Here is a 15,805-nt window from a genome sequence, read left to right as displayed (position 1 = left end):
GAGAAACATAATCAGGGCAAACTAGGATTCGAACCCAAGGTACATAGGTTTATGTCCTGATCAAGGGATGCTACTCTGCCAAGCGTCTCATTTCAGTTGCCTTGAAAGTTTGATGAGGAAGATAGGTCCGATGTGATGTAGGTTTGAGACGTCTTGCTACTTTGCTAAAATCAACGAGCATATAACCGGGCGAATCTGGGACTCGAACCCACGATAAAAGGTTTCTGGAACGGAAGTAATACTTATAAACAGCATCGCCCTCCCGATCTGAGAATGTATTAAATCTACGGCTGCGCAATATAACCGGTTTATCGGTATTTACCGGTTCAGACGATACTTATTGCGATACGCTGATCGAAAACCGGTATTTTGACATGCATTCGGAAAACTAAGTAACACTCGGAAATCTAGGGATATTTCCGTTGTTTACACCGGAAGTCATGCATTTGGTGTAAAATGGCGACCCCCAACAACGAACAATTTGTTGTGGTGTCAATTACTAGGGCAACCACTGTGTTGATGTTAAATTGTGCTAAATATTATTTATATTTTAATTTGTCATGATTAAAAGTTTTTTATTAAAATTTAATGAAGCATAGTGATTTTGTTGTGTTTTTGCTTTATAAATCGAGCATTAACTCGATTATAAGTATATTTTTCCTCAAAATCGCAAACACAAAACAATACATAAGCCCACATTAAGATTCAGTTCTGTTCCAAGATCCTATATTCGTAACCACAAGCTGTCCGCAAATATTACTAGGACACATACGCATACTTGTTGCAAGTTTTAGACAGTTTAACGATCAAAAGGTAGTGATATTTACAAGCTAATTAGTCTAACTATCAAAGATATGTAAGAAGGTATTAGTTTACCAGAAAGCTTAACAACAAAGCTATACGCAAATCACGAAAAGATTTCTCAAATGCATTCATGTTTAGGTGAAATGCATATTTTTCAGAAGAGTTATATGGTACTATTTTCATCCGAAATAAACCAAAAACAGTGATTTTGATGTCCAGAAGAAAGGTTGAAATAAAATTCTGCTTTATGACAAAGGTAAACCATTTTAAGTCACCATTTCCCAACTATTAAAACAAGAAACAACTGTTGTAGAGTGTGTAAAATTGTAAAATAATCATTCCTATGAAACATTTAAAACCTTTTCTGCTGATTTGCATTAGTGAAAACAAATAAAATGTGGTTTTGATATTGTGAAAAAATGGTTAGGAACATCTAAAATTATCTTTGTTAATATTTTTGCTTGCAAAGTAACAATTTTCCATTTTCTGTTTACACATAGCAATATCAATCGCCAAAACGCAGCAATATTCAAGCAGTATTTGCATCCATTTCATATGTAGAATGATTCTATAGGGTATAAAGAGAGCCTACAATACATGATATGATACACAAGTACGAGAAATATGCCAGGATTAACAGCTGAAGAGAGAGAGATAAAGAGGCACTGGGATGGTGGAGACGCCCTCGGATGCCACCGTATCACGATTATAAGATCTATTCAGGGATTCAGACAGACTGGGGTCACCGTATATAGACCAAGAAGTTGACGTCCACGCATCACAACGCCAGCTGAAGATAGGTACCTCCGCCATTAAGGAAGGAGGGTAACGTTTCTTTTGGCGTTTAGTGTAGTTCAGAAATTGCCTCACATGCTTGTGGTGAGTGATACTAGTATATGAATTGAGGAACGCCGCTCCACCCACCGTCCAGTTATTCTTGGCGATTCACATCTTTCTGCCGGAACTGAAACTGGCATTTAACTTTATCATTAATGTTACCACGTGGGTTTCCAAACAAAAGTACTTTTGCGTCAGTGATAACAATGAAGAAACGCTATTGCAGGCAACCTAATGTAGGTAGGCCAGATTCGTATGACAGCAGTATATTTGGCCAAGAAGTGTCCCCTGAGGGACAATAAACACACGATGCTATCATTCTCTTCGAAATGTATTTCGCAAGATGAAGGCATGTCCTCTGAGATTACAAACCTTTAACACAGACAGCCCTACAATCAATACCATGATTGGTATGTCCTGACAGAAGAGTAAGGAAATTGAAACATTCTAACTTTATTCAAAGAGTGCCTCGTAATATAAAAATCTGCCAGCTTTTCGAGAAGGAGTGACGTATTGACTTTTCATAGGTGGATCCAGATCAACTCTCTCCTCCCCTCCCCCCCCGACACACACACTTTTGCCCTGAAAGTTTATTTAAAAACCCATGAAAACGGGTGAAAATGAAGTGTGCAAAACCCCCACCCCACCCCCCTTTCTCAAGAGAGTGCACCCCACCTTTCTCAAAAAGCTGTATCCGCCTCTGCATTTTGTCAATGACCCACCGTTCATACACTTCAGACCAAAACTACACAGGATATTTGTGGTCAACCATGATACTCCATGGGAATGACTCGCGCCTAAATGCAGATGGCGCTATAGTAGGAAAGTCATAAGTCAACTCCCATCTGTCTTATCTCAGAGTTTAGTTGGGGGTAGGGGCAGAGTTATCTCAGTTTTACATACAATTGGTCTGGAGTGAGTTTAGTTTTACGCCACACTCAGTACTATTACAGCTATATGGCGGCGGTCTGTATATAATCGAGCATGAACACTAGACAACATCAGCATCGATCTAAGCAACTGGGATACGATGACTTGTGTCAACCACATGAGTAGCTGATGCTTCAGGGCTTTGTTAAAAGTATGCTAAGTGAATTAATATTCATTGAAAGATAGAGTATTGTGCTCTGCTTTCAACTGACCCTCTCAGGGAATTAATTCTCGTAGATAAATTCAATCAATAACATGGACGATTTTTTATATGTGTTTTTCTACTCAACGCAGGCAAAGACTGCAAAGAATGATGGGTTATTCCAGAATGTGATTACTCTGTAATGGCTGGAATATGTCCTGGACTAACGCAATTAAGGACAAGCTGTTACACTCCTATTATTATTCTTGTAAAAAGCTACTGAGGGTATCGAAGCATTTCTTGCCGTTTGAGCTAAATCATATTTGAAGAAGCAGTTTTTCCAATTGTATGGAACGTCTGTACAAGAAACCTCTGAAAGCGCTTTGCACGACATTCATCTCAGGTACGTGTCTGGGAATGACAGCTGATAAAGTCAATGTTTCATTTGGGCACTTACTTAATTGAGTATGTCTTTGTTGGTTTGAAAACCGTCCAAGAAAAATGAGTGTTTTTATTATTCATTTCAATTTCTATAGCTGCGTGTGAGGTTGATGTGAAATGAAATCCTGAAATGCCAGTATTTGACGTTTTCTACTTCAGTAAAATAAACGAGTATGTGTATGCTGGTGAAAAACGTTTAAACATAGTGGGGGCGAATGTGGGCTGAGATGTATTAACGTGATCGTGTGCTCTTTGTGGCGGGTCATTACGATTTTCGTGGCATTCTCGTGCTCGCTTACAACGAATGAATCCGTCAAACTTCTGAAATGTGAACAATCATAATTCGTTTTACTATAATTCATCACGAGTTCATATTACATAACTTACACATTTACCGTCAAACCTTCACGACTCTTCACATCTCAAGTTCATCCATTATCTCTTTACATTCACCCGTCACGTTACCATTAGTCGTTCAACAGACACGACTCGCCACAACTCTCCTCACCAACCCCATTCATGTTCTATGTTTAGCAACCTCGTGGGATTTCCTGATTAGCTTTGTTCTCCTACATCCCACCCATGAGTGAGTGAGTTTAGTTTTACGTCGCACTCAGCAATATTCCAGATATAAAATAATCGAGTCTGACAATCCAGTGATCAACAACATGACCATCGATCTGCGCAATTGGGAACCGATGACATGTGTCAACCAGATCAACGAGCCTGACCACCCGATCCCGTTAGTCGCCTGTTACAACAAGCATGGATTTCTGAAGATAAAGATTTTAACCCGGACCTTCACGGGTCGCATCCCACCCATGCATGGATATGAGGAATTTAAATGATCCGGTGGTCAGGCTGGGTAACTTGGTCGCGTCGTAACAGTACCTTGGATAGTCGCTCGTAAGATCAATCACTGGTCTGTATGCACAACGATTTCTTTGCCACCATAGCTGGAGACTCGTTTATCAACAACTGGACAGACATCAGTTTTGCCATTCACGTCAACGCTCGTCCGTCTCGTAAGATAGTTTCATCATCTGTCACATAAAAATAGACATAAACGTCCAATATAAACGTCAAGGCATTCACTGTTCACATTGTGTTGTAAAGATTTCATGATGAACTTTTGCCTTATGTCAGCGACTAATACAACGTGAACTCATAGAGAAACATCTAATTTTTTTCGGAACGAGTTGGTATGATTGAGTTCAGTAAAGCCTATTTGTAGATGCCTTTAACGTTATTGAGAATTCCTCTGCATACGCATTATACTTTCTAAGTTATACTCGAAGTCGACTTCCTAAATACTCGAATTCATATTTTTAGAACTGGATCATCAAAGTCAACATATGGGATTCTGAACCTGAAGACACAAAAAGTGGAAACAATTTATGGAAAGATCAGAGTACAAATAAAGTACACTTGGGTATTAAAAAATAATGGTAATGTTATTTGTGATTTATGATATGTTTCGCAATACAAATCACGTTCAGTGGGACCTCCCAGTTGAAATCAGTATTTGTGAAGGAAATAAGGTTTACGGTGTACACATACAACACTATAGCGAACATCTAATATATTTTTGTTTCACCACGGTAACACAGTTGCAACACCCATTTCACTCAGCTTTCAGACAACTTCAATGTGCACTTAATGAGATTGTCTTGTGTGTAACATGTTGACCTTTCCAGGATGTATAGAGGCGAAAGTTTGTTGCCAACTGCTTCAGCCACATTGACCGCGGGAAGCCCTGGGGCACCTGACATTCATCTGTCAGAGGACTGTGTCACTGAGACCTTTGTACAGATTCATGCCTGTTGTTATCAATGAAAGCAATGAGAAGTACCACACTCTCAGAGGTGATTTCAAGCTAAGTGGTCTGAATTGTCATGGGAGTTGTCTCCACACAGATACTACTGAACATCCTTTTGATGATCCAGGCTTGTCACGGAATTACACCGAGAAGAGCACAATACGTGCATTGTCGGCCACTCAGAATTTCACATCTTCTTGAAGTTCACAATCTCCACATGTCTTATAGTCTGTTTGCAGTGAAAACGTACCGATGAATTTCACTTTAAACAAAAATGCAAAGCAAAGCAAATTAAGTGAAATTAAGATTGCGAATCCTCATAATTTTACCTTGCTAAATGAACATTTAAATCTCTGAATTTTATTCAACTTAGGAAAAAAGTTGTTTAACAAACGATCAAAGATTCAAAACGCTTTTATTGGTTTGTAGTACAAGGGGGTATTTTCACTTTAAATGAAACACCGAGAACCGCACGTGCATTTGTTTCACTGTTCCATCTACTGCGCTTACCCCCTTGTAATACAAACCAGTAATAGCGATTTGAATGTTTGTTAAGCAACTTTTATCCTAAGTTGAATAGAATTCTGAGATTTGAATGTTCAATCGGCAAGGTAAAATTATGGGGATTCGCAATCTTAATTTCTCTTTATTTGATTTACCTTGTCGTTTAGAGTAAGATTAATCGGTACGTTTTCACTGCAAACAGACTATAAGCAACTATGTAACTTATGTAACATCGTACAAGCTTAATCAGGTGCATGCTTTGATTTGACAAGAATACATGTATCCTACGATCTGTTAAACTGCTGTGCTTCTGAAAACATTCATATTTTTTGTAGCTTTCGTAAAAGCTGAATTCTTTGATTGAATCCGCGAAAAAGTAAGTTAATCTTTGTTCATAGCCACTATGTTCCAAAAAATTATCCATTTCAAATATATTCAGCGCAACCTTTCAGAAACAAGTTTTGTATCTGCATTCCTTATAGATGTCAAGAGGGTCGCGATGTTGAAAGTATATTACATAAGATATGTTAGGCTGCCGTGGTTTGGAGCCCTCATAGAACTTGTATTCTGTGATTGGTACGTATCTGCGAAAAAGAAAAGCTTTGTTCAAAGTCATCATGTCCACAACAATATTCCACTAACATTGTAATATATATTCCGTCAACCTTTCAGAAACATGTTCCATGAATCCATTCCTTATAAATGTAAAGAGGGTCACGATGTGGAAAGTATTCACGGACGTCCAACTGGTCAGACGAAAGGACCCATGGTCATTTATGCAGTTTTACCTCCCGTTGCCAGAGTGGAGCCGTGGAAGGTGTCTGCTTGTCTTCTATGATTTTCAGGAAATCATTTTAGCCATCGTGGGAATATCACACTGCGGAGACACGCGTGGATCGGCCTTTCATTGATAAAACTCGTTTGGAAAGATCCTATGACGAGAGAAAACTGGCACGTCACAAACACACGTTGGTAAGGCACATGGGATATAATATGATAGACAATGAAACCATGGAAAATAATGATCTATTTTCAATATCTGTGTACCTGTCGCATATTGTTTTCAAGGGAGATTAAAGACACCTATCCCGATTAACCACCAATACCAGACTTTTAACCTTCCATTTCTTTCGTCATCGAAAATAGGGGATCACAGGATTAAACTATTTTGTTGTGGTTAAAAGCTGAAACCTAGTTTGGTATTTCAAAGTATTTGATTGATTGCACATTTTGTACTTTACACAGGGAATTGGTGATTGATTTCGTAACGTCAGTGAGCGAAATTAACTTCAGGCCTCCACGAAATGATAACCTATATACTGATAAAGCGATTTGGGGAAACCGTAGTGATGATCAAAGAGATTTTAGAGTTGTTGTCATATCTTGATCACCATCAGATCCGACATCTATCCATTGAGACTGTAGATCTTTGGAAGCTTCAAGTTTAGTCTACCTGAAACAAACTGATGTGAGTTGACATGATTAGCAATGGGTAACGCATGACGGGAGGAACGATAGCGGTGAATGTCCAGGTGATCTGAGTGGACAATTACCAAACAGGAGATGATACGCATTTTCAGATCTTCAAACGTATTCTGAATTTCGCAATTATCTGACAGTGTGGTTGAAAAATGTTCAAAAGCCAATTTGAAAAATGAAAAATTGATAGAAAAACCTAAAAAAGATTCAATTTACTTTGGCAACAAGCCAATTATCTGCCGACATCATCAAGCAATGCCTCTATGATCTGACAGTACTTTAAAATGCCCTTTCACGACTGCATGAAGAGAACTTCCTTTCTCATGGGATGCTGGCCAATGATGTTCCGTAGCACATCGAAAGTGTGGGACTGGAAAGGGAAAATAATTGTGCAACACATTTTGTATCCCAGTTAAAACAAGTAGAGGATCATGACATGAAATAGATGTCATTACTTGTTAGGTATTTCATTTCAGGAGACCAATCGGCTTTAGAAAAGTGACAGGGAATTAGATCTTAATCCTTCACAAACACACCCGAAACATTTAGTGGACTATGCAGTTACACATTGGTAGGGATTCATTCTTGAATGTGTCACTTGAGTGAAAGCTCGTCAATTGTTCCTGAGTTGAGTGTTGTTATTGTGAACGCCTCTGGACTTACAGTACAGGTGTGGACGATGCTGAGGAATAGTGGCAAATGCTGACGTCAAAACGATATATTTTGTGGTGGGTCTGTAAGGATATGAGGTTTATGACTGCCAGAACATGACTTCACATCGTCCATGACTACCACGAAAACAGTGTAGGGGTGCCGTTTGTGTAATCATGCTGGTCTACTGTCCTTTAACAAGATGACAATCCGTTGACGGCAAAGGCCAACGGCTTCGTTACACGAACTGGGCAGAAGGTTGATTGTTCGCACCTTCAGAATACATCGTCAACGTGTTATGTTCGCCTTCTTCTTCCATTTGCTGGGCGGTTTAAAGCGATTTCTAGTCATGCCGAAGACCCGGGTTTGATCTCCCACATGGGTACAATGTGTAGAACCCATTTCTGGTGTTGCCCGCCGTGATATTGCTGGAATATTGATAAAAGCGGCGTAAAACTAAACTCATTCACTCACTCTTCCATCACCACAACTATATACCCGTTACCTCTGTATTTCTGTAGGGGTGGCTTACCCATCTCTTTATCATCGATTTCATCCCTGTTTTACCTCTGTGCAGTCAAAGCCCTGGTGTTGATGATTCACGTTGCAAAGGTGTGTTTATCCGTCTTCAAAAGTAATGGCGTCAGTACGCCTGCTAACATGGAAATGCATAACATGGTTGTTTTACGTTGCACTCGGCAATATTCCAGCTATATCTGTAAATTATCGTGTCTGGACCAGTCACTCCAGTAATCAAGAGCATGAGCATCAATCTACGCAATTGGGATACGATGGCATATGTCAACCAAGTCAGCAAGCCTGACCACCCGATCCCGTTAATCGCCTCCTACGACAACCATGGGTTATTGTATTCTAGCCGGATCTTAACGGGTCGGAAATGTATTACAAACTGAAGAACAAGTTAAAGGAAAACCAAATGAGAGTTAATTATATTTCGATTATTATGTAATCTTTCCTTTAAAGTGGGTCTAAAGTGTAGACATATGTTTTGCATTAAATAAAGCACGCCTTGATCGTTAATTGTCACGAAATTATTGTCATTTGCTTCAGCAAGGGAACAAGATGATTGAGCTGTCATGATAAAACCCACTGTCTTGATATTTCAGTGAAGGATACTTTTCAAGTAACGACACGTTACTTAAGGCTAATTGTATTAGGGTCGCCTTCCTCTAAACGATATGCTGTTTTTTTCTTCTCTTTTCCTTTGACTTTGATTTATCTTTAGATTGGAATCGGGAATTAGTTTCAATTGAATTTCGGGAAACCTAATATTCGGCGATAAACTCTGGGTATAGTGGAAGCAAGGCACCTCCTTTCCTCTAAGTGATCGAACTGTTTTGCAAATGCCGTGTCACAATGTCTAAATGAAGGTAATGCAAGGTTTTGATGTAGAGTTCTTCTTTTTCCCAAAGGATCCACTTACCTGCTGCAACTCGTCTTTAATTTACTGACACCACAGGACAGAATATATTGGAACGTTACATGCAACGTCTTCACAGACACAGGGCGCATTGGGAGTCAGTAAGTTTGGGAAACTGCCCTTTTGACCAATTCAGATTCAAATTGGATTGTTAAACGCAATTTATCATTTACAGAAGCATTAGATCTTTCATTAACTGAGGGCTTCTACAAATGATAATGCCCTGAAAATTTGCGGTACCATTATTATAGCTTAAATGGATAGAATTATTAATAAAATCTATACAAACAACGGTATCGGCTTTGAAGCATTTACTGCTACCAACAAACGACGAAGGTCACTGACCGACTTTTTACAAATATAGAAAGGTCATGGAACAAAACAGATGACGTCACTATTGAGTGTGGCGACATTCGACCTTGACCTTTGCCCATACTACCAGCCGGCATTTCTTTCAGTGCTCAACAACGTCGAGTTCCAGTCGATGTTTTCATTGCTGCATGTTGTAAATTTTTGTACAATTGTTAAGGTTGGCACCGGCAAGAAAGTGCATAATGGCACAGGTACCTATGACGAATGTGAGGCAGAAATATCGTCAATATTGAGCCCAAGTTCAAACGAGCCGTAGGTGATTGCACATCAAGAACTGAGCTCCTTATGACGTCACCAAACAACGGGCGTGATGATAGCCCGTCGTCAAGCAATTTGGGGGCATTATCAAGTTACAATGGCCCGCTTATTTCTGATAACATGCGGACGTTTTAATAACAAGCCTATCCATTTTAGCTATGATAAAAGAAAACATTTCCCAGCAGATTTTATCTGCAATACTATCATGTCATTACTTTGGTATGGTATTTCATTTCTCTCTGTTAGTGATAAAGGTTTAAGATCGATAGCATATCCGTAAAATGGTCTGTTTCAATCAACAATGAACACATTGCAATTGTAAATACAGGAATTTAGGCACTATCATTGACTGTAAGGTAACTTGGAATGACAATGTTGATTGCTTATACAAACAAGGTCACAGAGATAGTATTTCTTAGGTCGTTTAAACAATTTTAGAGTTGATTGTTGTCTTATGGTACTGTTTTACAAAACATTTATCCCAAACCCTGTTGGTTTGGTAACCTGTCTGTTCAAACAAAACTAAACTCAACAAAACTGTTAACACATCATGCAAAATCATTGGCACAAATTCAGTAACATCGCTCGGCCTACTTCATGAGCAGCAAATTGTAAAAATAGCGGAAAATTGTAAATGCCACCTCTCAGTGAGTGAGTGAGTGAGTGAGTTAAGATGTATAGTCACATCGGCAATATTTCAGCCATATCGTGACTTTAACAAATTACAAATTCATAATAAATGCAATCGAATTATAAAACACTGTCCACAAAGGACAGTAAAATAACTAGATTATCATAGATAGAGGATTAAAACTAGCATGTAACTGTAAAATTAAACAAATTTTATGAACAATACAATATATACTAGCCACATAAAGAAACTGTGCATTGTCAAAATATTATCCCAGTTGATAAGTACGATAACAATGTCAAAGGTACATATAAACTTAATGGAAGGATCATGAGACCATAACAAGTCGGGAGAATTTCAATTGAAAAGTCAATCACAATGACGTCACGAGTCCACAAGCGGGACAGGGGTCAAACGACCATGTCACAAGCTCAATAACGTGTATGTCCACCATCGGCATTGAGAACAGCAGTGCATCGACGACGCATAGAGCCTATCAAACGTGCAAGGAAGGCTTGTGGGATGTCACGCCAGATTCTCTCAAGTTCTGTTGCAAGGTCAAGGACGTTAACTGGCGGATGAGGAAGACGGCGTAGACGTCGATCCATCTCGTCCCAAACATGCTCTATCGGGAGAGATCCGGTGAATTTGCAGGCCAAGGCAGTAAGTCAACGTTGTGGTGTTGCAAGAAATCCATAGCAACCCTTGCCGTATGAGGGCGGGCATTGTCCTGATGCAATGTTAACCCAGGGCCATGACGTTGCAGAAAAGGAATTGCCACAGGTCGAAGAATCTGATCCCTGTAGCCCACACCAGTTAAGTTGCCCTGAACAATCACCGAAGGAGTTCTTTGGCGTGCTGTTATTCCACCCCAAATCATCACGGAACCACTACAGGCCTGTGCATAACGTTCTCCCACGCGTCAATAGTCACGTTGACGTCCATCACTATGGGAAATGTTAAACCTGGACTCATCTGTAAAAAACAACATTTCTCCACCAAAACAAGGGTCTGCGGACATGATTTCGGCACCACATTCGGCGAGCTTGTCGATGACGTTGTGTCAGGATAGGCCGTATGGCGGGACGTCTTGGTCTGACCCCGTGATGACGTAAACGTTGTCGAACTGTGTTGGGGTGGATACGGCGAAATCCTGGGATGGTTCGGGCAGTCATCACTGCAGTCTGAAACATGTGGCGAAGATGGGTCACCCTTATCCATCTGTCCTGTCTTGGCGTTGTTACACGTGGACGTCCAGAACGTGGCATATCGAAGACGTCATTTGTGTTCTGGTAGCGTCTCACCAGTGCAGAAATTGTGTTCCGGTGGCAGTGGAAATGCGCAGCCACTTGTCGTTGAGACATTCCCCCACGGACCATCCCAATGGCCTCATGACGTTGTGCAGACGTGAGCCTTGGCATGCTATGCGTTTCAATAGCCGTTTAATTTGTTGAACGATGGCAAGGGCAAGGGTTGAGCTTTCCAAAGTGACAGTATTGTGTGGCATTCATTTGCTCTGTTTCTCTTTCCCGGAATGTACGTGCAACAACGTATTGCACGTCTCAAGGACGAACCAACTGACGTCACGGAACGTGGCACGTGCATGCATGTTGGATACATGTCACTAATCTCTGACTTTAAATCCTTATGTGTCTATACAGGTTTGATAAATTTAGATTTTACATTTTTGTATGCACATTTTCTTTATGTGCCTAGTATATAAAAACGGGTTAGCGATCACCAGCAACTGAAGGTTGGTCACCATACTAGGGACCCTAGCTGGATTTACACCATGCCTTCAGCCACTGGCGATTGTAGGAAATTTAGCCTAAAGTTAAAATAACAAAAATTCTACAATTAAAATGTGGTAAGTTCAAATTTATTTTAAATGTTTCGGGACTTACGTACCCGCCAGCTCTCATATTCTATTTTCCATCAGGACGCCGTCTGCGCATGCCGATAGCTAGAACAAACAGGTAGCTGGAACAAGTAGGTTCTTTTGTACCAGCCGGTATTCATTATTTTAACAACAGTCAATCTTCATATTCATTCATTTATCATCTTACCTTCATGTAAACCATTTTACACCACTGCTATTTTTATTTCATCATTACATTAAGTCGTATCTTACTCTTTTAGAGCTCGTACCTATCCAATTGTGCTTGTTGAAGTGTGATATGTTGTGATTCTATGTTTTGTTGTGTACTATGTAATTTACGATGAAACCAAAATTTCCCTCTGGATAATAAAGTATTATCTTATCCTATCTTATCTTATCTTCTATTCTCTTCACGTTTTTATCACCAAGAAAGAAAATATGACAGTGTTTACTTTCTTGAAATAAATACTTTCTCTAGCTGAATTGATGTTTAAAATTCGTTTATATTCGTAAAAACTGTCCTTTCGCTGCTATGGTTTCTTGGTTTCCTGTAAATGTTTTTAACTGCTTAAATTAAGGTAAAATACTGTTCACTTGTAATTCTTTGATCCTGTAAGATCTATTTTGTTTGATCTTGTAATATAACACATGCTGACTGCTAATTTCAACGGACACTATGTTGGTTTTATTCGAACAAAATTTAGTAAATAGAAAGACGGTTTAACTTCATTTCAAAGATGATGTGAATGGAAGAGACAGTGGATTATGGTGATTGTGGCGTGTTTTGCCCCACGTCAGATCCCATGTTAAACCAAATCAATCCAAAACATTTAATAAATAATAGCAAGAAAATTGCATATTTAAATCACAAGAAATCTCTGATACGCCATTTTTGGAAATGACATCAGGAATCTCCAGGAAAAGAACAGTCGACTGTACGCTTCTGACGCATATAAAGCATTATTTCTGAATCACCATCACATAGTGACGATACCATATGTTCTCAACATGAGGAGTGACTCCAACAAAGAGATACCGACCGGAACATTCAAATCAAAACAACGAATTGCATTGGACAATGATTTTGTTGTTTCCATTGTATGATCCCGACTATTCCTAAACATGATGATCTATGAATCACCATAAGTGATAGAACCAGGTGTTGGCGAAAAGTTGAGCATATCTTGTAATGACACATGCAAAGTACATTTTTCAGGTGACAAAACAGATGGTGCTAGTCAAAACGGGGAATACATGCTGTGTACATTGAGAAGCTTGAATACTTTAAGTTAAGTCCAGGATATTGTAGCCCTGACCAAACAATTCTTTATCAGCGGAACCACAGTGCCAACCGATTCACCTTAATAACACTATGTGCTCGGGAATATCTGCACTGGTACTAGTTCAGTGTTAATTAGCTATTGAGTGGTCACTGGGCAAGCACTAGTTTGTGTGGATTTGTGATTGATGGTAATTTCAATATATACAGTTTCCTTTGAATTAAATGTAAATGGATCGAAACACCTAACAACGATTTCCATTAATGGCTGTATCTATCCATGAATAGTTGTTCTACGACATAGCATGTAGAAATATACTCATGGAAACGAATACAGGAACACACGAAAGTACGTGTTCTTTTATTGATTTCCAGAATTTCACCCACAGTGCAGTACATATACCTTGTGAAGAAATCTGGAAAAGAATAAAGAAACACTTGTAGTCAAGGGCAGGTAACTCTGAAGCGCTACCAAAAGGCGTGCCGCTAAAATAGTATTGCCACTGAACATACTTGATGCGAAATGTGACCCACATCCAACACTCAAAACTTTAAACATTGTGACTCATAATTATTATCACCTAACCAATGTTATTACAAATTACAAAAAACACACTCTCGTAACAAACGTAACATCTCTAAATAAAAAAATCCACATCTGTATTGTCATTATTCAACTTCAGTCAGCCCATTTCTGAGTTGACTTTCATCGTCAACCGTGAATGGTCCATTTAAACAAATATGAGTTTCTAAAGAAATTGTACGTCAGAGCCTACATAGAGCCAGTTTATCCTACTCTATCTGTCAACTCTTTGACGTTAAATATTTTATTGACCAACGCAAAGAAGGAACCCCAGTTCTAAGCTTTCGGATTAATTTTGGACTGATGGTGTTGATCGGTCATCCTATCTAACACTCAAAGAGAATACTGACATTTCATTTTCTGGTTCTTTAACATTTTTTTACAAGAGCGTGGAAGTGCTAATTAGTATGGATTTAGGTGCAGAGGATATCGTCTTTAGAAAGGCACTATGTATCTCACTAGAGTACATTTTGTAATTAGTAGCTTGTTACACTTAACACCAAGTTTGTATATTTGGTTATATTATCGGGAATTTACATTACAGTACGATTGTCTTGAAGGGTAACGTAAATAGAAATCAATATTTAATGTCTGAAGCACCACGGTTCGTATTCGTACCAGGGCGGTGGGGTAGCCTAATGATTAAAGCGTTGGCTTATCACGGCGAAGACCTGGATTCGACTTCCCACATGAGTACAATGTGTGAAGCCAATTTCTTGTGTCCCCTGCCGTTATATTGCTGGAATATTACTAAAAGCGGCGTAAAACCATACTTAATCACTCACTCCTATTCGTACCAAATCCACAAAGCACGAATCAATGTAAACGGGAAAACGTGTGGGTCCTGTAACATCTGTAGGTCAGTGCGTGTCAATCTAGGAAAATGTAGAGTGAATGAGTGAGGGTGAAGAGGGCTCAGACAATTTTGTCAAATATGAAAAGTAAATATGCTTCATCTCCCCCATCCCTAATATACAGGTCAACCTCACGTATCGAAATAGTACACTTCAGTTCACTTCAACCTTCAGCCATCTCCAACCTCAAGACCGGTTTTGTCACTTTTACGCCGTGAACAAATATACACTTTCTATCTATCCATCCATCTATTTATCTTCAGAGGGTCAAGGCATGAAAAGTAAATGTCACTTGAAGTTTGCTGTGAACACAAACTGTTAAACACTGGATTTCCGCACTGATAAAAACTCAAGGTCGTCTCATTTCATCCCTTTCATAATCTTATCCCCTACCAACAACTGCTCGGATAGATTTCAAATCCAACAACCCGACAGTCAACCCCTTATGCCATTTCCCAGATTCACATGTCTGTGCCCAAGATACTGTTATCAGTGCTGGTGACGTTATATATGTCTTTCTTCAACCTTACAGCCGCGTCCGACTTTAAACCGGGATGCTATTCCTGTTTGCCCAGTTTATACAGCTTTCAAAAAACAGGGGATTTTCCCGTCCTTTCATCCCCGAAACTTGCCTGAATTCGAAGTGAACACTATGGATTAACTTCGAACATAAATCTCGCCACTGTTACACCAAACATAGGTTTACATTCGTCATGTCTGACAATGTATATCTGGTGCCTTGAGCACAAATACAGTCTCACTTTACTTCCTTTAGTGCCACATCTTGTACCCATTGGTTCACAAAAGATCAGCACTGCCCGCTGTTTGACTTCGAAGTTTGGTTTTAGCGTTTGTGCCATAACAGCCTCAGCCACTTTAAAGGGATACTGTTGCAAATTCC

This window comes from Haliotis rubra, unplaced genomic scaffold (genome assembly GCF_003918875.1).
Source record: "Haliotis rubra isolate DU_JTF1 unplaced genomic scaffold, ASM391887v1 Scf515, whole genome shotgun sequence".
NCBI classification, from domain to species: Eukaryota; Metazoa; Mollusca; class Gastropoda; order Lepetellida; family Haliotidae; genus Haliotis; species Haliotis rubra.
This window is presented reverse-complemented; position numbering follows the sequence as displayed.